Source organism: Bos indicus x Bos taurus, chromosome 23 (assembly GCF_003369695.1).
Source record: "Bos indicus x Bos taurus breed Angus x Brahman F1 hybrid chromosome 23, Bos_hybrid_MaternalHap_v2.0, whole genome shotgun sequence".
Taxonomy (NCBI): domain Eukaryota; kingdom Metazoa; phylum Chordata; class Mammalia; order Artiodactyla; family Bovidae; genus Bos; species Bos indicus x Bos taurus.
The window spans coordinates 769,137-796,462 of NC_040098.1; the positions used below are offsets into that span (position 1 = coordinate 769,137).

The 27,326-nt window shown below is 37.2% G+C and overlaps 3 pseudogenes; all 3 read right to left on the reverse strand.

Moving 5' to 3' along the window:
• Positions 1–979, reverse strand: LOC113882193 (annotated as a pseudogene).
• A 6,474-nt stretch (positions 980–7,453) lies between these two features.
• LOC113882263 lies at positions 7,454–8,374 on the reverse strand (annotated as a pseudogene).
• Positions 8,375–19,940: 11,566 nt separating this feature from the next.
• Positions 19,941–20,864, reverse strand: LOC113882264 (annotated as a pseudogene).
• Between the last annotated feature and the right edge of the window lie 6,462 nt (positions 20,865–27,326).

The following is a 27,326-nucleotide window of genomic DNA, read 5'->3' on the forward strand; positions in this document are numbered from 1 at the left end:
TATTTGCTTTAATATTAAAATACTTTTGTCATGATGGATAATGCACTTATTTACCACCTGGAACAACATATTTTTCTCCAGAGCTTCTTCATAGCATTAGTCAATTCAGAATTTCTTAGACTGTAGATTAATGGGTTCTACATGGGGGTTATGACTGTATAAAATACACTCAAAATGATTTGTCAATAGGGAAGGTCTTAGCAGCTCTCACATACATGAAAATACAGGGAACAAAGAAGCAGACAACCACAGTGACGTGGGAACCACATGTCTGGAGGGCTTTCCACCTCCCTTCCTGACTCAGGTTTTTCAGAGAGTGCAGGATGACTCCATAGGAGATGAGTAAGAGTAAGAAAACAATAGTACACATCAGTCCTCCATTGGCCACAACTAAGATGCCAATGATGTAGGTGTCAGTACAGACGAGTTTCAGTAAAGGGAACATGTCACAGAGAAAGTGATCAATGATATTGGGGCCACAGAATGGGAGCCCATAAAAGGTGAAAAGATGAATTACTGAGTGCACAAAGCCACCAACAAATGACAACACCAGAAGCATGAAACACACCCTTTGCCTCATGATCACCAAATAATGCAAGGGCTTACAGATGGCCACATAGTGGTCACAGGCCATCACCAGCAGAAGGACGATCTCTGATCCACCAAAAAAGTGTTCTGTAAACAGCTGGGTCAGACAAGTTTGGAAGGATATGGTATTTTCCCTAAAGTACAAGTCTGTAATCAATCTAGGGAAGATCAAAGAGGCATACAGTAGATCTGTAAATGATAAGCAAGCAAGAAAAATGTGCATAGGTGAGTTCAGGGTCTTACTGACAGTTGTAGTCACCACAATGAGCAGGTTGCCCACCAGAGTGAAAATGTAGAAGAGCAAGAACAGAACAAAAAGGACTTTCTGCTCCTTTGGATTCTGTGTGAAGCCCAGGAGGACAAAGTAAGTTACATTGTTCCATGGTTCCATCCTGTCTGGACAGGAGCTGAGTTCACTCATTAAAGCAGTTTACCTACAAAACAAGATGGGGGGGGCAGTTTATGCATTATAAGCTTCATCTTTTTTAGTCAGCCAGTTAAAAGAATTTACACGAATTATTTGTGTCCAATGTGTCACAGACATTATGAATACCAAGTTAAATAAGACATATTTCCCTACTCTCAGTGAATAGATAATTCCAGAACCATGTAGTAAGTACCTTTATAGGAATGTTCACACAAGTTTATAGTCAATATATATATATATATATATATATATATATATATATATATATATTAATCAAGCTAAAGCATAACATCAATCAAACTCAATATAATATCAATCAAACTGAAGTCAGAGAAGGCTTTACAGAGGAAGGAATTTTTAAAATGTTTTTTAAAGGAAAAATGAAACAAGAATATGAGAAAGGAATTCCTTTAAAACGTACACCATATATAAAGTCACAAAGGTATAATACTTTAGATCCATTTAAGCTAATTTCAATATTCACTGTTAGTAGATAAAACTATAAATAGAAGGTCACTGTCTTGAATTGTGTCAAACCTCACCGAAACTTCTTTCCTAGAGTCTTCAGTTGGATATTCCTCATTTTCTAATCAGTAAATGCTGAAGCACTGTAAGTTTGTCTCCAGGCTCTAGTTTTCCATCTATTTTCACCTTTGTCTTAAAATTCTACATAAATATGTGCAAAGACTATAAAAACATAACCATTGTTACAAATGGAGCTTTGGATCCTGGCACATGTTACATTTTATTTTGCTGGGCAATAGAAAAAACTATGAGACAGCTGTAAAACAATGAAAAACAAAATATATGCAACATCTCCAATTTTGGACATGCAATAGGATATCCATTTAATACATTTAGAAATAAGTTTTAAATATTCCGCAATAAAAAGGGAGTTCCCCATCTTATTAAATACCAACATCCATATAACTGCTCAAACAAACCAAAAGTTTCACCATGTTCTTCACTCCCTTGTGTTCTCATCTTACTTAGGGATACCTTTAGCAAACCCTGTTGTCTCTACTTGTAAATACATCACGAATTGGATCATTCACTACTTGAATTTTCTTCATGGTCCAAAACAATGGCCTCGTGCCCTGTTTCTCCACTTTATTCTGGTCTCCAATAAATGTGTTCTCTTTAAAGCTATCAGTGAATATAATGCAGGAGACCTGGGTTTGATACCTGGATTGGGAAGATCCTTTGAAGCAAGAAATGGCAAACTACCCCAATATTCTTGCCTGGAGAATCCCATGGACAGAGGAGCCTGGTAGGCTACAATCCACAGGGTCAAAAGAGTCAGACACTACTGAGTATGTATGCACATAAAGTCAGTTTCAATCACGTGCTCACAATTTAATATATTACATTAAATTTATAGTAATGAGAACTGTAATCTTTATATCATAGTTAAAGAAATTAAGGCATAGAACATTAAATTAATATTTCCGTGGTCACATATTTTTAAGTAATAAAACTAGAATTGATTCTAAATTTGATTTATTTCAAGGTAATTAAATTTCCTCAATAGTAAAGAAAATCACACAATTATGATGCCTACTTCCCACTATTTACTGTTAACTTTACTTGTGGAGGCTTGCTCATTATCTTCAGAATAAATATTAAAATCACTCATATGCATCTTGAATTCTTCTTTCATCCAGTTTGATAACAGAAGGAAAAGGTTTGTATTATCTCTTAAAGAAATATCTTATATTACTCCAGTGTCTATTTTCTCCATGAGTTTTCTGACTATTCAAAAGAGTTTTTTATTTGCATAAGTTATTTACAGAAATTTCATGCATATACAGAAAGAAATTACCACATTAGGATAATTTATCCAAAACTGAAACAAATCCTATATTTACATAGAAAGGTAGCAACCAGTTATTTCCCAAGAAAATGTGTCTCTAGTAATTTATTTTCCTACTAATATCAAAATAGAAAAATACCATTAAATTGCTTAGGTCTTCTCTTTTCATTTTGTTAGTAAAGCTAGAATACTTGAACTGAGATTTTGACAGAAATTCTTATGTTTTTCTCATTTTTATGCAATGTTTTAAGCCTAACAAAGGACCTCCTGAAATTTTACATCAGTTCTTAAAAAGATATCATCTTTTTCCTGATGTTGACAATGATAACTAGATACTTTTCCCTTCTAGCTACATTTATCTCTGAGTCTTGAAATTGGAATGTGTCCAATATCAATTCTTCTTTAATTAAATTCATTGAGATTTTCCACTAAATGTTTAAACTACCAGTACATGTAAAGATACTATAAGGTCAAATCACATAATTAGGGTCAGAAAGTGAAACATGGAGGAAAATATGGGCTTAAAACCATTATGAAGTTATTGCAACTCAGGAGTGAAATGTCAGACCAGGCATTTTGTTCCAGTTTGACTAAAGATATATTTCCCAACTGCCACAACAAATTTGTGTTTCTTTTTATTTAATTAACATTAAATTTGCTTACCTTAAATTTTGGTTCAGTTCAGTCTCTCAGTCGTGTCCAACTCTTTGTGACCCCATGAATCACAGCGCGCCAGGCCTCCCTGTCCATCACCATCTCCCAGAGTTCACTCAAACTCACAACCATCGAGTCAGTTATATGCCATCCAGCCATCTCATCCTCTGTCGTCCCCTTCTCCTCCTGCCCCCAATCCCTCCCAGCATCAGAGTCTTTTCCAATGAGTCAACTCTTCGCATGAGGTGGCCAAAGTACTAGAGTTTCAGCTTTAGCATTATTCCTTCCAGAGAAAACCCAGGACTGATCTCCTTCAGAATGGACTGGTTGGATCTCCTTGCAGTCCAAGGGACTCTCAAGAGTCTTCTCCAACACCACAGTTTAAAAGCATCAATTTTAATTTTATCACTAGTTGATATGCAATTACTAGTTATGTATCTAGTAGTTATTTTTTAAGCTAAGTTACCTATTTAATGCCAGAAACTGTACCATGAAAGAGTGAGTGAAAGTCGCTCAGTTGTGTCCACCTCTCTGTAACCCCATGGACTTTAGCCTGCAAGGCTTCTCTGTTTATGGAATTTTCCAGGCAAGAGTACTAGAGTGGGTTGTCATTTCCTTCTCCAGGGGATCTTCCCAACCTAGGGATCAAATCTGGGTCTCCACCATTGCAGGCAGACATTTTACCATTTGAGCCACAGGAATCCCCATTCACTGACTATAAGACAACAAATAAAGTTACAGTGACAGAAATAAAAGAGGGAATTTTTCTATGGATAATGTAATCAGAGAAGATGGTTTTTAAGGTGATGTTGAAGCTGAAATCCAAACATGAGAATGTGGCTACCATTGGAAACAATGTTAAAAACAGTAAAATTAAGTAAAATTTAATTAATTATAAAATCACTTCAGAGATAATACAATCTATTTGTAGAAAACTCTAAAAATTCCAAGAAAAGTTTTGAAGGTCTTTGTTTCTAAAACGTGGTGAAAGTGTACACACTTCTCTTATTTCTATTTTTTAAAGGGAAAGTGTTCAACTTGTCTATTGAGTCTAACGTTCCATGTGGATGTGTCATACACAGCTCTATCATCAGTTCAGTTAACTCGCTCAGTCGTGTCTGACTCTATGTGACCCCATTCTGTACTTTTTGAGATTGCATCCAAGTACTGCATTTCATACTTTTGTTGACCATGATGGCTACTCCATTTCTTCTAAGGGATTCCTACCCTCAGTAGTAGATATAATGGTCATCAGAGTCTTTTCTCAAGAGTCTTCTCCAACACGACAGTTCAAAAGCATCAATTCTTCAGCGCTCAGCTTTCTTCACAGTCCAAATCTCACATCCATACATGACTACTGGAAAAACCATAGCCTTGACTAGACAGACCTTTGTTGACAAAGTAGTGTCTCTGCTTTTCAATATGCCGTCTAGGTTGGTCATAACTTTCCTTCCAAGGAGTAAGTGTCTTTTAATTTCATGACTGCAGTCACCATCTGCAGTGATTTTGGAGCCCAGAAAAATAAAGTCTGACACTGTTTCCACTGTTTCCCCATCTATTTCCCATGAAGGGATGGGATCAGATGCCATGATCTTTGTTTTCTGAATGTTGAGCTTTAAGCCAATTTTTTCACTCTCCACTTTCACTTTCATCAAGAGGCTTTTGAGTTCCTCTTCACTTTCTGCCATAAGGGTGGTGTCATCTGCATATCTGAGGTTATTGATATTTCTTCCAGCAATCTTGATTCCAGCTTGTGCTTCTTCCAGCCCAGCGTTTCTCATGATGTATTCTGCATGTAAGTTAAATAAGCAGGGTGACAATATACAGCCTTGACGAACTCCTTTTCCTATTTGGAACCAGTCTGTTGTTCTATTTCCAGTTCTAACTGTTGCTTCCTGACCTGCATATAGGTTTCTCAAAGGCAGGTCATGTGGTCTGGTATTCCCAACTCTTTCAGAATTTTCCACAGTTTATTGTGATCCAAACAAAGGCTTTGGCATAGTCAGTAAAGCAGAAATAGATGTTTTTCTGGAACTCTCTTGCTTTTTCCATGATCCAGCGGATGTTGGCAATTTGATCTCTGATTCCTCTGCCTTTTCTAAAACCAGCTTGAACATCAGGAAGTTCACCGTTCACATATTGCTGAAGCCTGGTTTGGAGAATTTTGAGCATTACTTTACTAGCGTGTGAGATGAGTGCAATTGTGCAGTAGTTTGAGTATTCTTTGGCATTGCCTTTCTTTGGGATTGGAATGAAAACTGACCTTTTCCAGTCCTCTGGCCACTGCTGAGTTTTCCAAATTTGCTGGAATATTGAGTGCAGCACTTTCACAGCATCATCTTTCAGGATTGGAATAGCTCCACTGGAATTCCATTACCTCCACTAGCTTTGTTCGTAGTGATGCTTTCTAAGGCCCACTTGACTTCACATTCCAGGATGTCTGGCTCTAGGTCAGTGATAACACCATTGTGATTATCTGGGTCTTGAAGATCTTTTTTGTACAGTTCTTCTGTGTATTCTTGCCATCTCTTCTTAATATCTTCTGCTTCTGTTAGGTCCATACCATTTCTGTCCTTTATCGAGCCCATCTTTGCATGAAATGTTCCCTTGGTATCTCTGATTTTCTTGAAGAGATCCCTAGTCTTTCCCATTCTGTTGTTTTCCTCTATTTCTTTGCATTATGCCAATAAAATTAAAATTTTAAAGTACACAAATGAAACAATTTATTAATCAGTCTTCCATATACTACAAATGCTTATCAAGCACTGGTTGTTCAAAATGTGATCAAAAAAATTTTTCCACTGACAGTGGTAACAATTTTGGTCATCAGTGGCATTTTGCCAATAGCTATAAACATCAGCCTTTTATTTATTTTTTCTTTTTTTAATTTTATTTTATTTTTAAACTTTACATAATTGTATTAGTTTTGCCAAATATCAAAATGAATCCGCCACAGGTATACATGTGTTCCCCATCCTGAACCCTACTCTCTCCTCCCTCCCCATACCATCCCTCTGGGTCGTCCCAGTGCACTAGCCCCAAGCATCCAGTATAAATATACCAGTTGACTCAACTGCTCCACTTCTAGGAACTAGGAACTCAAACTTAGAAAATTTCCAAAAGATTTCACTGTATAATTATTTCTTACAGAAAAAGACCAAGGAAAACATGAACAGGATTTAATACATCAATGTCAGTGTATCCTCAAACCACAGTTAAGCAGTATGAGGAAAGAGAATGAGTTAGGTCTATATAAACTGAGGCTGAGGAGTAAAATGCAAAATTCATATACGGAAGCACAGTTACAAACACATTCATTTTTGCAAAGATTATTGTTTGAGTGACTCCATCTGGAAGAAATGGGAGGGGCTCTGGTTTGGGATGGATTTGGAAGGTTTATTCTACAGTACTGAATTTTGCTTAAATCTATTATATATATATATATATATATATATATATATATATATATATATATATATATGTTAATATCTAGCATATATTCAATAATTTATTTAAGATTAAATATCACCCTAAAATGTCATATGTAATGCAAATAACATTGAACAAAAAGGATAATCTGTGTAGCATTAAATATTTTAACTATTACAATCAAAAAGATACAATAAAAGAATATCACTAAAATAAAACTAAGAATGAGATTGTATTGAAAGTAAATCAGAAATTAAGTAAAAATTAGTGCAACTGTGAAAATTTCATTGACTAATATTATCTTTGATTCCCTACTGCATATCAGCTTTCTAGATGCAATAATAAAACAGACATTAAAAGGTTACATTTTAGTAGAGAAACTATTATTAATACACAGACATGTAGTTCTGTTTTTAGTTATAATTATCATAAATCATTTATAGAAATGGAAAGTTTGCATCAGATTTATGAAAACTTACATTCCAAGGAGACTGGCACTAACACTACATTACTTTCTTCACTATGAATAATGCAATCATTTGCTACTTGTTAAGACATAATTTTCTCCAGAGTTTCTTCATAGCATTGGTCAACTCAGAATTTCTTAGACTGTAAATTAATGGGTTCAGCATGGGGCTTATGACTGTATAAAATGCACTCAGTGATTTGTCAGTGGGGAAGGTCTTAGCAGGTCTCACATACATGAAAATGCAGAGAAAAAAAGAAGCAGATAACCACAGTGATGTGGGAACTACAGGTCTGGAGGGCTTTCCGCCTTCCTTCCTGACTCAGATTCTTCAGAAAGTGTAGGATAACTCCATAGGAGACAAGTAAGAGCAGAAATAAAATAATGCATATCAGTCCTCCATTAACCAACACTAAGACGCCAATGATATAGGTGTCAGTACACACGAGTTTCAATAAGGGGTACATGTCACATGTAAAGTGATCAATGACATTGGGACCACAGAATGGGAGCCCATAAACAGTGCTAAGTTGAATTATTGAGTGCAGAAAACCTCCAACTCAGGACACCACCAGCAGCACAACACACACCCTCTGTCTCATGATTACCAAATAATTCAAGGGCTTGCAGATGGCCACATAGTGGTCATAGGCCATGACCAGCAGAATAGATATCTTAGACCACCGAAAAAAGTGTTCTGTAAATAGCTGGGTCATGCAAGATTCAAAGGAAATGGTGTTTTTCCCAAGGAACAAGTCTGAAATCAATCTCAGGGTAATAGCAGAGGAATACATTAGATCTATAAATGATAAACAGGCAAGAAAAAAGTACATTGCCCAGTTCAGGGTCTTACTGACAGTTATAGTCACAATAATGAGCAGATTGCCCACCATAGTCAAAATGTAGAAGAGCAAGAAAAGAACAAAAAGGACTTTCTGCTCCTTTGGATTCTGTGTGAAGCCCAGCAAGACAAAGTTACATTGTTCCTTGGTTCCATTTAGTCTGTACAGGAGCTGACTTCACATATTAGCAGTTTACCTACAAAACAAGAGGACAATTTTTATTATGCACTATGATCTCAACCTTTTTTAATCTATTCAGTTAAAAGATTATTGTGGAGTATTTGCATGCAATGTGTCATAAATATTCTGATTACCAAGTTGAATGAGGCATAGTTTCCTACCTTCCATGATATGATACATGATGAGGATTCAGACAATTTAAGGCCCATATAATAAGAGCCATCTTAAGGGTATTCACAAAAAGCCAAGGTTCAGTGTAAAAACATATCAATCAAACTGGAATCAAGAAAGAAGTTTCAGAGGAGAGAAAGCTTTAGCTGAGTTTTAAAAGAAAAGTGAAAGCACAAGAGAAGATGAGAAGAAAATTCCTTTAAAATATGCATCATATATGACATCACAAAGGTGCAACACTTGATATCAATCAAGCTAATTTCCATAGTTAGTATAAGTGGATCAAACTATGACTTGAAGGTCACTGTCCTGAACGGTCTCAAATCACATTGAGAATCCTTATGACTATAACCTGGATATTCGTCCTTTTCTGGCACCATAAATGCTGAAACACTTTAATTTTGTGTCCAGCCCCTATCTTTCTACTTATTTTTAACCCTTATAGGCAACATACTATTTTGGACATCTATAACTAGATATCAATTTAATACATATATTTTTTTTAAGTTTCCACAATATAAAAGGAATTCCCTGTCTCAGTAAATGGTACCCACCTTCCATGTAATTGCTCAGACAAAAAGACTTTAGAATTTTTTTCACTGCTTTATTGCTCTAATTTTATTTATTGACACACTTGACAAATTCTGTTGTCTCTGCTTTCAAAATATAACAAGTTTTATTTCCTTCCTGGCCAACTGCAGTAGCTTCCTGCTGTGTCTTTTCAATTTTATTTCTGCCAGGAACAACTTGTTGTCCTAAAGTGGCTTGTATGATTGCTTTTGAATCTTGTTCTGATTATCTTACTCCACTTCTTCTTTTTTTTTTTTTTTTTTGAGGATTTAATTAATTTTATTTTATTTTTAAACTTTACATAATTGTATTAGTTTTGCCAAATATCAAAATGAATCCAAAGAAGGCAAGAATATACAATGGATTAAAGACAATCTCTTTAACAAGTGGTGCTGGGAAATCTGGTCAACCACTTGTAAAAGAATGAAACTAGAACACTTTCTAACACCATATACAAAAATAAACTCAAAATGGATTAAAGATCTCAACGTAAGACCAGAAACTATAAAACTCCTAGAGGAGAACATAGGCAAAACACTCTCTGACATGCATCACAGCAGGATCCTCTATGACCCACCTCCCAGAATATTGGAAATAAAAGCAAAAATAAACAAATGGGACCTAATTAAACTTAAAAGCTTCTGCACATCAAAGGAAACTATTAGCAAGGTGAAAAGACAGCCTTCAGGATGGGAGAAAATAATAGCAAATGAAGCAACTGACAAACAACTAATCTTACTCCACTTCTTAAAACTCCTGTAGTGAATTCCAATCAAGCATTCACAGTTCAATACGCCACACTATAATCCTCATTTCATAGTTGAGGAAACTAAGGTTTGTATGGTCATATATGGATGTGAGAGTTGGAGTGTGAAGAAAGCTGAGCACCGAAGAATTGATGCTTTTGTGGTGTTGGAGAAGACTCTTGAGAGTCCCTTGGACTGCAAGGAGATCCAACCAGTCCATGCTAAAGGAGATCAGTCCTGGGTGTTCATTGGAAGGGCAGATGCTAAAGCTGAAGCTCCAATACTTTGGCTACCTCATGCAAAGAGTTGACTCATTGGGAAAGACCCTGGTGCTGGGAGGGATTGGGGGCAGGAGGAGAAGGGGATGACAGAGCATGAGATGGCTGGATGGCATCACTGACTCGATGGACATGAATTTGAGTAAACTCCAGGAGTTGGTGATGGACAGGGAGGCCTGGCGTGCTGCAATTCATGGGGTCACAAACAGTCAGATAGGACTGAGTGACTGAACTGAAGGTTTAAAACATCTAATTAATTATCCAAAGATCACATATTTTTCTTTTTATTTTGTTTTATTTAACTTTACAATATTGTATTGGTTTTGCCATATATCAAAATGAATCTGCTACAGGTATACATGTGTTCCCCATCCTGAACCCTCCTCCTTCCCCATTCCATCCCTCTGGGTCGTCCCAGTGCACCAGCCCCAAGCATCTAGCATCATGCATCAAACCTGGACTGGCGACTCATTTCATATATGATATTATACATATTTCAATGCCATTCTCCCAAATCATCCCACCCTCTTTCCTCTCCCACAGAGTCCAAAAGACTGTTCTATACATCAGTGTCTCTTTTGCTGTCTCGTATACAGGGTTATTGTTACCATCTTTCTAAATTCCATATATATGCGTTAGTATACTGTATTGGTGTTTTACTTTCTGGCTTACTTCACTCTGTATAATCGGCTCCAGTTTCATCCACCTCATTAGAACTGATTCAAATGTATTCTTTTTAATGGCTTAGTAATACTCCACTGTGTATATGTACCACAGCTTTATTATCCATTCATCTGCTGATGGACATCTAGGTTGCTTCCATGTCCTGGCTATTATAAACAGTGCTGCAATGAACATTGGGGTACACATGAAGATCACATATTTTTCAATGGTAAAACCAGAATTAAATCTCAGCTTGACTTATTTCAAAGGAATTTAATTTCTTACATAATAAAAGTCACATAATTGTGAAGCCTGGATCCCAGTCTTCACTGTTGGTGTTACCTTGTGGAGTCTTGGTCACAATCTGAAGGAAGACTTCTTAAGTTATTCATAAGAACTTCAAATTCTTTATTCATTCAGTATGACAATAAAGGCAAAAGGATGCAGTAGTACTCCAGGATATATTTTATTTCATTCAGCTGTCTGTCCACTTTCTTCATGAAGTTTTTTGGTTATTCAGAAGATTGTCTTAATTACACTATAGATTATTTAAAAGAAATTTCATGGGGCACACACATAGACACATGCATGCACAAAAATAAATATTTACCATGTTAGGACAATTGATTAAAATTATAAACAAATCCTATGTCTTGAAGGAAGATAACATTCATCTTTTCCCAAGAACATGTGTCTCTAGTAATGTCTTTTCCTACCAACTTCAAAATATAAGAATACCATTTAGTTGTTTAGTCCCTCTCATTATATCATGATGTAGAACAGACTAGTCAACTTGAGATTTTGAGAGACATTCTTGCATTGTTTTTCTTTTTTTAATGCCATGTTTTCAGCCTAATAAAGGACCACCTGAAAATTTTATATCAGTTCTTAAAATAATGTCACTTCTTTTCCCCAAAGGGGCAAAGATCAATGGACATTTTGCCCCTTCTAACCACATTTATCATTGAGTTTTGAAGCTGGACTGCATCCAAGACTGATTCTTTCTTAATTAAATTCACTGGGATTTTCCACAAAATTTTAAAAGTACATTTGTATGTGAAGATACATTTGGGTCAAATCACATAATTAGGGTCTGAAAGTGTAACATGGAGAAAAAAATTCCTTTAGAACCATCATGATGTTATTATGAGTCAAAAATAATCAGCTCAATCATTTTATTCCAGTTAGACTAGCTAGGCATGCATTTCCTAGCCTGCAACAGCAATTAGAAAAATTGCTAATTAGAATTAGCAATTCTAAAATTAGAAAGAAATTCCTTTTATTTAATACTAAATTTATTCTGCCTTGAACTTAGGTTAAGTACATAATAATTTTCTCACTAAAATTTAGATATAATACTTAATTATTTATCTGATTTTTTTTATAGTTACCTTAAAGCCAGGAACTATACTCTGAGTGAGAACACAGCACTTAATAAAACAGGATGGAAATCATGTAAAAATTCCTTCCTGCATGTGTCTCATGTTCTTATCAGTCAAACAATACAGGAGAAAATTTAATAAAGCAAGAACTGCCTTATTCACTGCTTACAAGAAAGCAAATAGGGTACTATGACAGAAATAAAAGGAAAAAATTACACTAAAAAGTTGCTCCTTTAAGCCGGGTGTTATGCCAGGATTCATGGCCTCTGGAGCAGGGGATTTCAATCCAGGGTCAGAAACGAGGCTTGACTACTTGGAACTTTTGTGTGGCAAAGTTTTATTAAAGTATAATAGGGAAAGGGAAAGCTTCTGACATAGACATCAGAAGGGGACAGAAATAGTGCCCCATTGCTGGTTTATAGCAAGGTGTTTTATGTCTGTTGAAAAGCTATTCATCAGATAAGAGAGACACCTCAAGGCTGAGAGAGTTTCACCAGACCTCTCTCCGACAATATGCGCTTTTGAAATAGGATGGCACAAGAGAGTACCAGAAAAACATCTATTTCTGCTTTATTGACTGTGCCAAAGCCTTTGACTCTGTGGATCACAATAAACTGTGGAAAATTCTGAAAGAGATGGGAATACCAGACCACATGAACTGCTTCTTGAGAAACCTATATGCTGGTCAGGAAGCAACAGTTAGAACTGGACATGGAACAACAGACTGGTTCCAAATAGGAAAAGGAGTATGTCAAGGCTGTATATTGTCACCCTGCTTATTTAACTTATATGCAGAGTACATCATAAGAAACGCTGGGCTGAATGAAGCACAAACTGGACTTAAGATTGCTGGGAGAAATATCAATAACCTCAGATATGCCGATGACACCACCCTTATGGCAGAAGGTGAAGAGGAACTCAAAAGCCTCTTGATGAAAGTGAAAGAGGAGAGTGAAAAAGTTGGCTTAAAGCTCAACATTCAGAAAATGAAGATCATGGCATCTGGTCCCATCATTTCATGGGAAATAGATGGGAAAGCAGTAGAAACAGTGTCAGACTTTATTTTTCTGGGCTCCAAAATCACTGCAGATGGTGACTGCAGCCATGAAATTAAAAGACGCTTACTCCTTGGAAGAAAAGTTATGACCAACCTAGACAGCATATTGAAAAGCAGAGACATTACTTTGCCAACAAAGGTCCGTCTAGTCAAGGCTATTGTTTTTCCTGTGGTCATGTATGGATGTGAGAGTTGGACTGTGAAGAAGGCTGAGAACCGAAGAATTGATGCTTTTGAACTGTGGTGTTGGAGAAAACTCTTGAGAGTCCCTTGGATTGCAAGGAGATCCAACCAGTGCATTCTGAAGGAGATCAGCCCTGGGATTTCTTTGGAAGGAATGATGCTAAAGCTGAAACTCCAATACTTTGGCCAACTCATGTGAAGAGTTGACTCATTGGAAAAGACTCTGATGCTGGGAGGGATTGGAGGCAGGAGGAAAAGGGGACAACAGAGGTGACATGGCTGGATGGCATCACCGACTCAATGAACATGGATTTGAGTGAACTCCGGGAGTTGGTGACAGACAAGGAAGCCTGGCTTGCTGCGATTCATGGGGTCTCTAAGAGTGGACACGACTGAGCGACTGAACTGAACTGAACTGAAGGTGTGTCATCCCCCCGCCAAAGAACAATTGACAGGAATACTGGTTTGTTGAGCCATTTTCAGCCCAAGGTTTGGGAAAGGAAAAAAGTTAGCCTTAGGCAGAACCATTTTGAAGAAAGGCAAATTCCAAAGAAAATTCGTAGTTTCATTAACATAAGAAAAACTCATTGGTTAGCTCAAGGCAGAACCAGGTGTCTTTATTTTATTTTTTAATATAATTTATTTAAATTGGAGGCTAATTACTTTACAATATTGTATTGGATTTGCCATACATCAACATGAATCCTCCACGGGTACACACGTGTAACCCATCCTGAACCCCCTCCCACCTCCCTCTCCATACCATCCCTCTGGGTTATCCCAGTGCACCAGCCATGTATAATATCATATGTGAAACGAATTGCCAGTCCAGGTTCAATGCATGATACAGGTGTCTTTAATTTTGTGTAGAAGGAAAAAAAAAAAAATCTGCCAGTTGCAGTTTATTTCCTCCTGCCCCACTGGGGACCTCTGGCCTTCCTGCCTGTTACCCTCTCAACACTATGATAACATAATTAGAATAAATATTTTCTAAAAGGTGATGTTTAAGTTGAGATTCAAACACCAGAGAGTGGCCACCATTGGACTCACTCTTACAGACAGTAAAATTTAATTAATTATAAAACTGTTTCACTTTGGTGTTGATATGATCTATACATAGAAAACTCAAAAAAAATTTCAAAGGAAAATTTTCACAGTACTTTGTTTTTGTTTTCTTTAAGTGATAAGTGGTTGCACTTTTATGTTACTCCTGATTTTTAACAAGAAAGATTTCAGCCTTCCAATGCTGAGTCTAATGTGAGCCATGGAACTGTTCTATAAAGTCTTTATTATGTTGAGGTACACTCTTTCTATACCCAGTTTCTTGAGAGAATTTTTTATTGTGAATGAGTGTTGAATTTCTATACTATCAATGAACAACCCAAAGATCAAATTAAGAAAACAATTCCATTTACAACAGTGTCAAGGAGTAAACTACCTCAGAGCAAACTTAATCAAAGTAGGAAAAGGTTTGTGTGCTAAAAACTACAAAAATGTTGCTGAAAGATATTACAGAAGACACAAATAAGTGGAAAACATTTATTTTCTGAACTGATGATCTGGACTATTTAATATTATTAAGATGTCAATGCTACCTAAAGTGATCTATAGATTCAATGCAATCCCTAATACATCCCCCAATATTTTTTGTACAAATAGAAAGCTTCATCCTAAAATTCATATGAAATCTCAAGGGAATCTAAATCAGCAGAACAATCTTGAAAAAAGAACAGATTGGTGGATTTCCTATTCCTGGTTCTATAACATACGACAAAACAATGGTGATCATGGCAGTGTGGCTTTGGCATAAAGACAGACATATAGGAGAGAGTAGTCAACATGCAGGTAGGAAAACCCTGAGATCACTTGCTTCCGTGCAGATACCAAAATTATAACTACTTACAGAACACTTTTCAAGTGGCAGAGTGGAAAAGAATCCGCCTGCTAATGCAGGAAACACAAGAGATGCAGGTTCTATGCCTGAGTCAAGAAGATCCCTAGAGTAGGCAATGGCAACTTGCTCCAATATTCTAACCTGGAAAATCCCATGGACAGAGGAGCCTGGGGGGCTATACAGGGGAGTCCATGGGGTCGCAAAGAGTCAGATATGACTTGAGCACACACACATAATAATAATATAGAACAATTACTAAAGAGAACAATGTGAAGATTAGCAGGATAATCCCCTACAGCAAAAGATATGGTATAAAGAAGGAATCACAGCAAACAGGTAGGAAGAGTGAAGACACAATATTGTAAAGACCATGCCCCCTAGTGGATGAGCCACACAGGATGGTAATAACAGTTGTAGTTTCTCCTCAAGAAATCAAGAGTCTGAGCCTCACTTCAAGCTCTGCAGCCAAGAGTCCTGAACCAGTAAGAGGGACTCTGAAAATATTCTGGCTTTGAGGACCAGTGTGGCTTACTTTGGGGAGAGCTGGAAGATAGCTGTAAGAAGCAGAGACTCCAACCTACAAGAGCACGCACACAAATCACACAGGCTCTGGCACCCAGAGGATAAACAATATTTTGAAAAGAGCTCAGGTAGACTAAGGTGACAATGATGATGATAAAAAAGTAATCTAGGTTTGGTGAACAGAGGCCTAAATTGAAACACCAGAATTTGGTTCAGGAAAATCATGGCCCCTTATCTAATTACCAGGCTTCCCTGGTGACTGAGATGGTAAAGAATCTGCCTGCACTGCGGGAGACCTGTCTTTGATCCCTAGTTGGGAAGATCCCCTGGAGGAGGGCATGGTAATCCAATCAAATATTCTTGCCTGGAGAATCCCATGGACAGAGGAGCCTAGCGGGCTGCAGTCCATGGGATCGCAAAGAATCGGACATGATTGACTGACTAAGCACAACACACATCTAATTACCTGGTATAAAGACTTTTTGGACCCCCTCAGTTGGCACAATGGTAAAGAATCCATCTGCCAATGCAGGAGACACAAGAGAGGATGACTTGATTGCTGAGAAAGATTCCCTGGAGTAGGAAATGGCAACCTGTTCTAGTATTCTTGCCTGGAAATTTCATGGACAGAGCAGCTACAGTCCATGGGGCTGCAAAGAGCCAGATAGGACTGGGCATACACTCACATTCCCCGCCCCCCCAAATCCAGAGATTTTTGAATGAATGAATCTTCTTGTATTATGGAATAAGATGCTTGCAATATGACCACACATAGGGGATATGTCTTCATTCCAACCTTTATATGAAGGATCTGAAAAAGAAATATTTAATTCACTGTACTACACACTTCCAAATTATGAATAAGGGGAGTTCACACCTGGATACTGCAGTGAACATGGTTGGGATCAAGGATTAACCACATATTCTATTATGTAGTAATATGGAAACTAGATTCAGGATGAAAGTTTTCCGCATCTTAGTTCTCAAAGTCCTTCCCTGCCTCAACTTTATAAAGATAATTATCTTTAAGCATTTTAAAGTTATTTATTTCACATTTACATATATAACCCATATAGACTATACTCTTCAAAATATACTGTGAAGTGAAAATACACTTTCCTATCATAAGGATAAATAGGGACTTCCCTGGCAGTGTAGTGGTTAAGACTCTGTGCTTCTAATGCAAGGGTACAGGTTCAAAACCTAGATGAGGAACTAACCTCACCTCACAAGGCTGTGCCTTGTTGCACAGCCAATTAAAAAAATAAATAAATAAATCATGAGTGTTTTTTAAAAAAATAAATTCTCCCAGTACATATAGTGAATAACCATTCTGTCTCCCATACCCAGAAACACCATTACTTCCATATACAAAAATCTGTATATTTATCATTCTATTTCTTAGCTTTCTCTTTTGTTCAGTTAGTGTACATATCCATGAGCCAATACCATAGTGTCTAAATTACTACAGTGTTTCAGATACTACTGTGATATCTGAAAAAATTAAAACTATTTGAAACACCAACATTCACTTTATTATATTAGATTATTTCAGTGGGTCAAGAATTTGATCCATTCAGCTGAATACTTCTGGCTCCACCTCTCTCAAGATGGAAGTTAGAAATTATCAGACTGAGGTTATCTGAAAAGTTTATTCACTCCTCCATCTAGTACTTAGGCTTGGAAACCTTGAAATGGCAACTGAAATAGCTGGTAGTCCTTAAGATCATAAGGGTCAGTCCCAATCTGATAGAACTGGCATCCTTACAAGACGTGGAGGAGACAAAAAGCTTTCTCTTGCACAAGTACACAGAAGAAAGGCCATGCAAGGACAGAGTGAGAAGGTGCCCAATGCAAGGTAGGAAGAGACGATTCACCAGAGACCAACCTAGCAATCACCTTGATCTTGGATATCAGCATGCATAACTATTAGGAAATAAATGTCTGCTGTCTAAGCTCCACAGTCTATAGTATTTTGTGATGGCAACCCATGCAGACTAAGGTGACAATGATAATGATAAAAAATAATCTAGGTCTGGTGAAAAGAGGCCTGAACTGAACCACCAAAATTCAACTCAGGAAAATCACGTTTCCTCATCCAATTACCAGATGTAAATATTTTTCAAATCTGGAGATTTTTGAATTCACATATTCTTGAATAAGGTGTATGCAATATGACCACAAACAGGTGGCATAAATCTTCATTCCAACCTTTCTCTGATGGATCTGATACCATTTAGCTTGTGGATAGGAATTCTCAATTCTCTGAAGATGCAGATGCTTTCTCAATCAAATTTTACTCAAAATACTAACTTATTGTAGTTTTTACCAGACTAGCTTATTGAAATTTAATTTTAAAACACAAATATTAAAAAATAGACATAGTCCTGATAAAAAAATTAGCAATGAAGGAATCCTAGACTTTTCAGATGATAAAATATATTCTAAATCAAATGCACACAATTAAATTGTGTGTTAAATGGCACAGGAATAAAGACATCAATGGAAGCTAGTGGAGGGATGAATTTGATGCAAACACATGCAATATTTTGGAATACAAAGTTAGGATATCAAAGCCATGGGGAAAAATAATTATACATCCATAATAATGACAATCTAGAAAAATAATTAAAATGTAATTCCTACTTATCTTCTTATATCAAAGGAAAATGTAAATATAAAATGTAAAACAACAGAAAGACTGAAAAAATTAAATGTTTAAAACTGTGAAGAGTATTTTGGTAACAGTGAGATAGACAAATTCAAGACATAGAGGCAAAAAAAAAATAGAATCAATTATGTAAATGTAAAAATATTTATGCAGCCCAGAAATATTCTGAAGAGTATTAAAAAAATTAAAAAAAGAAATAACAAGCAGGAAAAATAATAACCAAAAACAGGGTAAATGGGATAACTAGTGTATAATTCAATCATTAAAATCAGTATGGAAAAGTATTGGCAATCAAATACACACAGAAAATTCATTAATAGGCAATTCATGAAAAAGGACTACAAATCATTTAAACATGGGTGATACTCAAATTCAATTATGTTTACTGAATATCAATAAAAGTATACAAATGAAACAGTTTCTTTAATCAGATTTTCATATACCATAAATGTTTACCAAGCACTAGTGGTTCATCATGTTGTCAAATGTGTTTTCCAATGTGAGGGGAGTAGTAAGTTTGTTCAAGGTCATAATGGCATTTTTGCATAACTCTGAATATCAACATTAAAAATACATATACCAATTAAGTCAACAATTTCACTTCTAGAAACTCATGCTTAGAAAATTTTAAAAAGACTTCATTGCAGAATTTTAAAGAAGCTGAGCAGTATGAGGAAACTACAATGAGTTAGATCTGTTAAGACTGTATGGAAAGATCTTCAGAAAACTGAGTTGCAAAATGCAAAATGTATAAACAGAGACATACAGGCAAACACACATGAAAATATGCTTTTTTTGAAAAAATTATTATTTGAAGAATCTTAGAAACAGTATAGTGACTGCATCTGGAAAAATTGGGAAACTCTGATGTTGGGTGAACAGGAGGTATATTTTATATGATTCCATTTTGTAGGGATTCTATTCTTTAACATTATTATTGTCCATCATACTTTTCAACATTCTATACAAAGGAAAATGTTACAGTAAATTTTCATATGTAACAAATAAAAGTGAAAGAAGAGGACAGAATATAGTATTATATATTTTAATTAGTTCAATAAAAAGTGACTATAAAAAATAAGAATCTGGTTACAAGAAATGAGAAGTAATAAAGTAATGCATAATAGTTAATTATTTTTGTAATACTGACAAATGCATTACATATTACTTATTGACTCTATTTTAAATGAATTTCACCTTTCCAGGTGCAGTGATAAATTAGACATTAATGTTTACATTCAAGGAGGGAAACTACCACTAATAACATAAACATAAATTTTATTATTTAATAAAACTTATGATAAATTATTCAGAGAAAAGGAAAGTTTACATCAGAATAATAGACTTTGATATTTGAACTAAATTCCTAGTGTTAAACTACTTTCTCTGTAATGCATAATGCACTTAGTTATAGCTTGATCTCACTTTTTCTGCCCAGAGCTTCTTTATAGGATTCATGATCTCAGAACTTCTTAGACTGTAGATTAATGGGTTCAGCATGGGACTTATGACTGTATAAAACATTTTCAATGATTTTTCAATGGGGAAGGTCTTGGCAGGTCTTGCATACATAAAAATACTGGGAACAATGAAGCAGACAACCACAGTGATGTGGGAACTACAGGTCTGGAGGGCTTTATGCCTCCCTGCCTGACTCAGGTTCTTCAGAGAGTGCAGGATGACTCCATACATGACGAGTAAGAGCAGAAAAACAAGAGTGTAGATCAGTCCCCCATTGGCCACAATTAAGACGCCAATGAAAAAGTCATTACAGATGAGTTGCAATAAGGGGAACATGTCACACATAAAGTGATCAATGATATTGGGACCACAAAAAGGGAGCCCATACACAGTGCTAACTTGAATAATTGAGTGCTGAAAACCTCCAACACAGGATACCAGCAGCAGTATAACACATACCCTTTCCTCATGATTATCAATAATGCAAGGGCTTACAGATGGCCACATAGAGGTTATAGGCCATCACCAACAGAAGAGGTATCTCAGATCCATCAAAAAATTGCTCTGTAAACAGTTGGGTCATACAGGGTTCAAAGGATATGGTATTTTCCACAAAGAACAAGTCTGAAATCAATCTGGGGGAAGCAGAAGAGGAATAAACTAAATTTATAAATGATAAACTAGCAAGAAAAAGTACATTGGTGAGTTCAGGGTCTTACTGACAACTACAGTCACAACAATAAGCAGGTTTCCCACTACAGTCAAAATGTAGAAGAATAAGAAAATAACAAAAAGGACTTTCTGCTCCTTTGGATTATGTGTGAGGCCCAAGGGGATGAAATAAGTTACATTGTTCCTTGGTTCCATCTAGTCTGTATAGGTGCTGTCTTCACATGTTAGAAGCAGTGTACCTACAAAACGTTGGGAAAACTTTCAAATGAATTATAATTTTCATTCTTTGTTATAAATTCAGTTAAAAGAATGTGTGTGGAGAAAATTTTCATGTCCAATGTGTTTTTGACTTTGTGATTGCCAAGTTGAATAAAGTAGAGTTACTTGCCCTCATGACTAGGACTAGGGAAGAGATCATTCTAGATCCATGTATTAAGTTAAAAGGATAATCCCAGAAGGTAAGAGCTATAGTATAGGGATATATTCATCAAAATGGAATCAGAGAAGAATTTCCAGAAGAATTGTTTTAGCTGATTTTTTTAAAAAACTTGAAAGCAATCTTGAGAAAGAAGACTGGAAATGGAGGAATCAACCTGCTTGACTTCATACTATACTACAAAGCTGCAGTCATCAAGACAGTATGGTACTAACACAAATACAGAACAATGAGCAAAATAGGAAGCCCAAAGAAAAATCCACACACATATGGACATCTTATTTTTGACAAAGGAGGCAGGAATATACAATGGAGAAAGGACAATCACTTTAACAAGTGGTGCTGTGAAAACAGGTCAACCACTTGTAAAAGAATGAAACTAGAACACTTTCTAACACCATACACAAAAATAAACTCAAAATGGATTAATGATCTAAATGTAAGACCAGAAACTATAAAACTCCTAGAGGACAACATAGGCAAAACACTCTCTGACATAAATCACAGCAGGGTCCTTTTTGACCCACCTCCCAGACTTATGGAAATAAGAGCAAAAATAAACAAATAGGACATAATTAAACTTAAAAGATTTTGCACAACGAAGGGAACTATTCAGTTCAATTCTGTCACTCAGTCATGTCCAACTCTTTGCAACCCCATGAATCGCAGCACGCCAGGCCTCCCTGTCCATCACAAACTCCCAGACTGCACTCAGACTCACGTCCATTGACTCAGTGATGCCTTCCAGCCATCTCATCCCCGTTGTCCCCTTCTCCTCCTGCCCCCAATCCCTCCCAGCATCAGAGTCTTTTCCAATGAGTCAACTCTTCACATGAGGTGGCCAAAGTACTGGAGTTTCAGCTTTAGCATCATTCCTTCTAAAGAAATCCCAGGGCTGATCTCCTTCAGAATGGACTGGTTGGATCTCCTTGTAGTCCAAGGGACTCTCAAGAGTTTTCTCCAACACCACAGTTCAAAAGCATCAATTCTTCAGCACTCAGCTTTATGCACAGTCCAACTCTCACATCCATACATGGCCACTGGAAAAAAACCATAGCCTTGACTAGACGGACCTTTGTTGGCAAAGAAATGTCTCTGCTTTTCAATATGCTATCTAGCTTGGTCATAACTTTCCTTCCAAGGATTAAACGTCTTTTAACTTCATGGCTACAGTCACCACCTGCAGTGATTTTGGAGCCCCAAAAAATAAATACTGCCACTGTTTCCACTGTTTCCCCATCTATTTCCCATGAAGTGATGGGACGAGATGCCATGATCTTTGTTTTCTGAATGTTGAGATTTAAGACAACTTTTTCACTCTCCTCTTTCACCTTCATCAAGAGGCTTTTTAGTTATTCTTCACTTTCTGCCATAAGGGTGATGTCATCTGCATATCTGAGGGTATTGATATTTCTCCCAGGAGTCTTGATTCAAGCTTGTGCTTCTTCCAGCCCAGCGTTTCTCATGATGTACTCTGCATAGAAGTTAAATAAGCAGAGTGACAATATACAGCCTTGACATACTCCTTTTCTATTTGGAACCAGTCTGTTGTTCCATGTCCAGTTCTAACTGTTGCTTCCTCACCTGCATACAAATTTCTCAAGAGGCAGGTCAGGTGGTCTGATATGCCCATCTCTTTCAGAATTTTCCACCGTTTATTGTGATCCACACAGTCAAAGGCTTTGGCATGCTAATAAAATAGAAATAGATGTTTTTTCTGGAACTCTCTTGCTTTTACGATGATCCAGCAGATGTTGGCAATTTGATCTCTGGTTCTTCTGCCTTTTCTAAAACCAGCTTGAACATCTGGAAGTTCACGGTTCACATATTGCTGAAGCCTGGCTTGGAAAATTTTGAGCATTACTTTACTAGTGTGTGAGATGAGTGCAATTGTGCAGTAGTTTGAGCATTCTTTGGCATTGCCTTTCTTTGGGATTGGAATGAACACTGACATTTTCCAGTCCTCTGGCCACTGCTGAGTTTTCCAAATTTGCTGGCACATTGACTGCAGCACTTTCACAGCATCATCTTTCAGGATTTTAACTAGCTCAACTGGAATTCCATCACCTCCACTAGCTTTGTTCATAGTGATGCTTTCTAAGGCCCATTTGATTTCACATTCCAGGATGTCTGGCTCTAGGTGAGTGATCATACTATCGTGATTATCTGGGTTGTGAAGATGTTTTTTGTACAGGTCTTCTGTGTATTCTTACCATCTCTTCTTAATATCTTCTGCTTCTCTTAGGTTGATAACATTTTTGTCCTTTATCGAGCCCATCTTTTCATGAAATGTTACTTTGTTATCTCTGATTTTCTTGAAGAGATCCCTAGTCTTTCCCATTCTGTTGTTTTCCTCTATTTCTTTGCATTGATCGCTGAGGAAGGCTTTCTTATCTCTTCTTGCTATTCTTCGGAACTCTGCATTCAGATGCTTATATCTTTCCTTTTCTCCTTTGCTTTTCGCTTCTCTTCTTTTCACAGCTATTTGTAATATCTCCCCAGACAGCCATTTTGCTTTTTTTCATTTATTTTCCATGGGGATAGTCTTGATCCCTGTCTCCTGTACAATGTCACGAACCTCAGTCCGTAGTTCATCAGGCACGCTATCTATCAGATCTAGGCCCTTAAATCTATTTCTCACTTCCACTGTATCATAATGGATTTGATTTACGTCATATCTGAATGCTCTAGTGGTTTTCCATACTTTCTCCAATTTCAGTCTGAATTTGGCTATAAGGAGTTCATGATCTGAGCCACAGTCAGCTCCTGGTCTTGTTTTTATTGATTGTACAGAGCTTCTCCAAATTTGGCTGCAAAGAATATAATCAATCTGATTTCAGTGTTGACCATCTGGTGATGTCCCTGTGTAGAGTCTTCTCTTGTGTTGTTGGAAGAGGGTGTTTGCTATGACCAGTGCATTTTCTTGGCAAAACTCTATTAGTCTTTGCCCTGCTTCATTCTGTATTCCAAGGACAAATTTGCCTGTTACTTCAGGTGTTTCTTGACTTCCTACTTTTGCATTCCAGTCCCCTATATTGAAAAGGACATCTTTTGGGGGTGTTAGTTCTAAAAGGTCTTGTAGGTCTTCATAGAACCGTTCAGCTTCAGCTACTTCAGCATTAGTGGTTGGGGCATAGAGTTGGATTACTGTGATATTGAATGGTTTGCCTTGCAAACAAACAGAGATCATTCTGTCGTTTTTGAAATTGCATCCAAGTACTGCATTTCAAACTCTTTTGTTGACCATGATGGCTACTCCATTTCTTCTGAGGGATTCCTGCCCACAGTAGTAGATATAATGGTCATCTGAGTTAAATTCACCCATTCCAGTCCATTTTAGTTTGCTGATTCTTAGAATGTTGACGTTCAGTCTTGCCATCTCTTGTTTGACCACTTCCAATTTGCCTTGATTCATGGACCTGACATTCCAGGTTCCTATGCAATATTGCTCTTTACAGCATCGGACCTTGCTTCTATCACCAGTCACATCCACAGCTGGGTACTCTTTTTGCTTTGGCTCCATCCCTTCATTCTTTCTGGAGTTATTTCTCCACTGATCTCCAGTAGTATATTGGGCACCTACCGACCTGGGGAGTTCCTCTTTCAGTATCCTATCATTTTGCCTTTTCATACTGTTTATGGGGTTCTCAAGGCAAGAATACTGAAGTGGTTTGACGGGAACTATACAAAGGGTGAAAATACAGCCTTCAGAATGGGAGAAAATAATAGCAAAATTAGCAACTTCCAAAGAAGTTATCTCAAAAATATACAGGCAGTTCATACAGCTCAATAACAGAAAAATAAACTACCCAGACAAAAAAATAGGCCAAATAATTAAACAGAAACTTCTCCAAAGAAGACATACAGATGGCTAACAAACACATGAAAAGATGTTCAACATCACTCATTATCAGAGAAATGCATATCAAAACCACTATGAGGTACCATCTCATGCTGGTCAGAATGGCTGCTATCAAAAAGTCTACAAACAGTAAATGCTGGAGAGGAGAAAAGGGAGAAAAGAGAATCCTCTTACACTGTTGGTGGGAAGGCAAACTAGTATAGCCACTATGGAGAACAGTGTGGAGATTCTTTAAAAAGCTAGAAATAGAACTGCCATATGACCCAGCAATCCCATTGCTGTGCATATACACCAAGGAAATCAGAATTGAAAGAGATACATGTACCCCAGTGTTCAGCACAGCACTGTTTACAATAGCTAGGATGTAGAAGCAACCTAGATGTCCATCAGCAGAAAAATGGATAAGAAAGCTGTGGTACATATACAGAATGGGATATTACTCAGCTATTAAAAAAAATGCATTTGAATCAGTTCTAATGAGGTGGATGAACCTGGAGCCTATTATGCAGAGTGAAGTAAGTGAGAAAGAAAAACACCAATACAGTATATTAACACATATATGTGGAATTTATAAAGATGATATTGATGATCCTATGTGCGAGACAGAAAGAAACACAGATATAAAGAACAGATTTTTGGAGTCTGTGAGAGAAGGTGAGGGTGGGATGATTTGAGAGACCAGCACTGAAACATGTATATTATCATATGTGAAATAGGTCACCAGTCAAGGTTTGATGAATGAGACAGGGCACTTGGGGCTGGTACACTGGGATAACCCTGAGGAATGGGATGGGGAGGGAGGTGGAGGGGGGTTCAGGATGGAGAACACATGTACACCCATGGTTGATTCATGTCAATGTATGGCAAAAATCACCAGAATATTGTAAAGTAATTAGCTATCAATTAAAATTAATTAATTAAAAAGAAAATAAAAATTGTATTTTCTCTTTTCCATTTTAAAGACAAGCTCACTTTTTTTGTTATGATTATTTCCCAAAGTCAATTTCATTCCAGAACTTACTCATAGCATTTTCATGTCTAAATTTTTGTACGTGAAGTTTAAGAAGTTTAACAAATGCCTTATCATGATATAAAATGTACCCAAACCTTGGGTACAAATACACAAATAAGTAGGGCACAAAAACTAAGATGGCCACAGTGATGTGAGAGACACAGGTGGAGAGAGCGTTGCATCTCCCCTCTAAGCTATGTCTCTAGGAAGGACAAGATGACCATATAGGAGCCCAACAAGTGAAAATACTTTAATGGGTAAATGAACCAATGGTTGGCAGTAACGGAGACCAAGGATGTGAATTCTATTCAGACAAGTTTCAATAAAGGGTTCAAGGCACACAAGAATGGTCCATGACATTGAACCACAGACAGGCAGCCATACTATGAAGATCTGTGCGGTTGCAAGTACAACCCTCCAGCTCCTAATACTTGAAAGAGATAGCCACATTCTTGTCACTCATGATGGTTTCACAGTTCAAGGTTTTGCAGATAACATATTCAAAAGCAGAGACATTACTTTGCCAACAAAGGTCCGTCTAGTCAAGGCTATGGTTTTTCCTTTGGTCATGTACGGATGTGAGAGTTGGACTTTGAAGAAAGCTGAGTGCCAAAGAACTGATGTTTTTGAACTGTGGTGTTGGAGAAGACTCTTGAGAGTCCCTTGGACTGCAGGGAGATCCAACCAGTCCATTCTGAAGGAGATCAGCCCTGGGATTTCTTTGGAAGGAATGATGCTAAAAGTGAAACTCCAGTACTTTGGCCACCTCATGCGAAGAATTGGCTCATTGGAAAAGACTCTGATGCTGGGAGGGATTGGGGGCAGGAGGAGAAGGGGACGACAGAGGATGAGATGGCTGGATGGCATCACTGAGTCAATGGACGGGAGTCTGAGTGAATTCCAGGAGTTGGTGATGGACAGGGAGGCCTGGCATGCTGCGATTCATGGGGTTGCAAAAAGTCGGACACGACTGAGCGACTGAACTGAACTGAGCATCATGCTCATTGGCAACCACTAGGGGCGGGAAGATCTCAGCAGCAAAAGATGTTCAGCAAAGACGTGAGTCCTGGACTTCCTGAAAGAGATGATTGCTTTCTTACAGCGAGTGTCAGTTGGTATTTCAGGTGTTATAGATGAAGAACAGCAGATGTCCACAAGGGACAGAAACACAGCAGGAACTGTAAGCTCTACACAAATTTTTAAAATGTGGCTTTTAACTGAAGACATCTTTTCATACCTGGGTCACAGTTTTGTACTCTAAAGATATCAACTCCTCTAAAATCAATCCACCCATCAACAGAAAATCAGATTAAAGATTTGCTGAGCATGGCCCTTCCAATCCGAACA